Genomic DNA, 2,637 nt, shown 5'->3' on the forward strand with positions numbered 1-2,637 from the left:
CTGCCCAAGGGCTTTAAAATGCGCGCCAAAGAAGCCCAACGTCGGTGATCTCGCGTAACATAAAAACTTCTTACTCGGAAAAAGCTGTTTATTCTTTCTAGCAATATTTATACATTCGTGCTCGGCAGTCATGCGGTACGAAGGGATAGTGTAAAAGAAGTATTTCGGCAGTACAATGCGCAGTATTTGCAAGGAAATATTGAGGCCCAGCTGCGCCTTGCGCTGCGTCCGCCAGCGCGGCTCGTTTTTCTAACCCAGGTGCAAGCATACTTACCTGGTGCTGAGTCTCCGATGGTCACGATGGTCGGGCTCCGTGTCGAGGCCCACCACTGCACCGCGGTGGGCTGACGCACGCCACTTCCCCAAACTGGGGAGGCTGGAGCATTTAATTTTTGGTAGTGGGGCTCGGCGTGCGCGCCAGCCCCTACCCTGTCTCGAAACAAAAATTAGAACATTGTGCCATCCCTATACGGTGCATGCGAGAAGCGGCCAGAATACGATAAAACTAGATCGTCGCGCCGTCTTGCACTTCTTAGGTCGAGACGTCCCAGCGCGCATGCGCGCAGCCCTATCTATTTTCTTGCTTGCATTTCAGTATCTTTCTTTGAAAGAAAATGACGCCTAACGCCAAAAGGTGGATGTAATCAGACAGTCCGCTGCAAGCGAGAAAAAAAATAGGCACAGCTGCGAGCATGAAAGCACGCGAACTGCGATGTCTCGACACCAGAAGTGCAGCGTCGGCCGGCGCGGCGATGTTTATCTGATTCTGGCTGCCTGTCGCATGCACCGGCTTAATTTTGCCGCTGTTTGTGCGTTTATATGCTCTAAACCAGACCACTTTGCAGGGTATTAGATGTATGCCACGTGTCACAGCGGAATTACGTGCCGTTGAACAGAATGGACTATTTCTGTCGACAAAATTTATCACCAGGAGAGAAAGCCATATGCCTCATTTATAGCCAGTGAACACATTTAAAAGCCCAATGAGAACGACGAATTCATTGCGTCGAAGAGCGTTCCGCTTTGGACATGTCATTTCTCACCTCCAGATGATTTACCACTTTGAAGGTGGTCACTTCGTTGGAAGCGTGCACCCGAGCGCAGCAGCATGCGGTAGTATGCTTTTGTGAGAGGTGATCCTGAAAAACTAACATCGATCGAAGCATGAAGGCACATCAATTGGCTACCTGTCTGTTCTTCAGATCCAACCCCGCTCCCTATTCCTAGACCCCTTCGCCGACAGTTGCTCAGCAAGCCATTGACGAGAAAGACGCACCCGTCCCACCACGAGCAGCGCCGCAGAGCCCGTGCGAAGGCACTCCACCGAGAGTACGGCTCCGAGCCAGACGCCGTATGGGTGCACGCTGCTGGAACGGATGAAGACAGCAGCTGTAGTGGACTCCTCTTCGTCTGCCCTCCTCACATTCCTTCTCCCATAAGACACCTCCTCAGACCTACAGAGGAAGCCGCCATTGCAATCGCCATCAACTGCACGGAAGCCTGGTACATTTTAATAGACTCTGAAACTGCGATTCTACATTTTTCTTGAGGCTGGGTCCATACATGTCCCTACTTTTGGCATATTGGGCTCAACCGATGCACCCCATGGAGCGGAGGAGGAGGATGTAGAAGAGGAAAGGCAGGGAGGTTAATCGAAAGAATAATCGGTTTGATACCCTACACGGGGGGAAAGGAGTGAGAAGATTAAAAAAAAGAAAGAGAAAGGAGAGTAACAGAAAATTGAAGTTACTCTAAAATGTCACTGTTCGTTGAAGCCACAGCCTATCGTGCAGGCCAGAAGTTCTCAAGAAGCGCAGCAGGGCTTTGGGGCCTTGTCGGCGACGCCTACCGCGGCCAGTGGCCGAGAATCTTCATTTCCGTGAGTGGGCGTGGACCTACGCTCTCCAGAGCACGGCTGAGAGACTGCCTTTCGGTGGTGTAGGCAGGGCAGTCACAAAGAATGTGGGTTATAGTCTCGTCATGCCGGCAGATGGCACATGCAGGGCTATCAGCCATACCGATTAAGAATGAGTAATGGTTGGTGAAAGGTATACCCCAAGCCAGAGAAGGCAAGCGTAGCAAGGGGCGGCAGAAAGTTAGGTGGGCGGATGAGATTAAGAAGTTTGCTGGGATGGGGTGGCCGCAACTGGCAAAGAATAAGGTTAATTGGAGAGACATGGGAGAGGTCTGCGCCCTCCTGTGGGCGTAGTCAGGCTGATGATAATGCACCCCAACCCCGCCAAGTGGAGCTGATATGGGTGTCTGCGCACTCCGGTAATCCCGGAAACGAGGTCTTTTAGTCCAAGGTTCTTTAAAACGGGCTCAGGCGGTATCGGATTGGAAATTCACGAAGGAGCGCATGTACTCACTCAGGCCTACACAGCCTCGCGCTAGCTTTACTTCCACGCACCAGCCCACCCTAGATAGCGAACACGCAACACCCTGGTGCAGACCACAGACAAACACTCTCCCTCACCCTTCACCCCCTCTCACTATCATCACTCCTTCCCCTCCCCTGCCTGCACCCTATGCCCAGAGCCGCTCACCTCTTCCATCCACATCCTCTACGTCTGTTGGGCGGACTCTCCCTCAGCGGGGCCTAGAGAACCTCAAGACCTTAGAGGACTGGGAGACCCT

At 52.6% G+C, this 2,637-nt stretch overlaps 1 non-coding gene across 1 annotated transcript; it reads left to right on the forward strand.

Annotated features, from left to right (window-relative positions):
* Positions 1-266: 266 nt before the first annotated feature.
* Positions 267-427, forward strand: LOC149342244 (U1 spliceosomal RNA). The gene has a single exon (XR_016283347.1). It is a non-coding gene; the product is annotated as a U1 spliceosomal RNA (small nuclear RNA).
* The last annotated feature ends 2,210 nt before the right edge of the window (positions 428-2,637 follow it).

This window comes from Amblyomma mixtum, chromosome 5, assembly GCF_055824585.1.
Source record: "Amblyomma mixtum isolate Tamu chromosome 5, ASM5582458v1, whole genome shotgun sequence".
NCBI lineage: Eukaryota > Metazoa > Arthropoda > Arachnida > Ixodida > Ixodidae > Amblyomma > Amblyomma mixtum.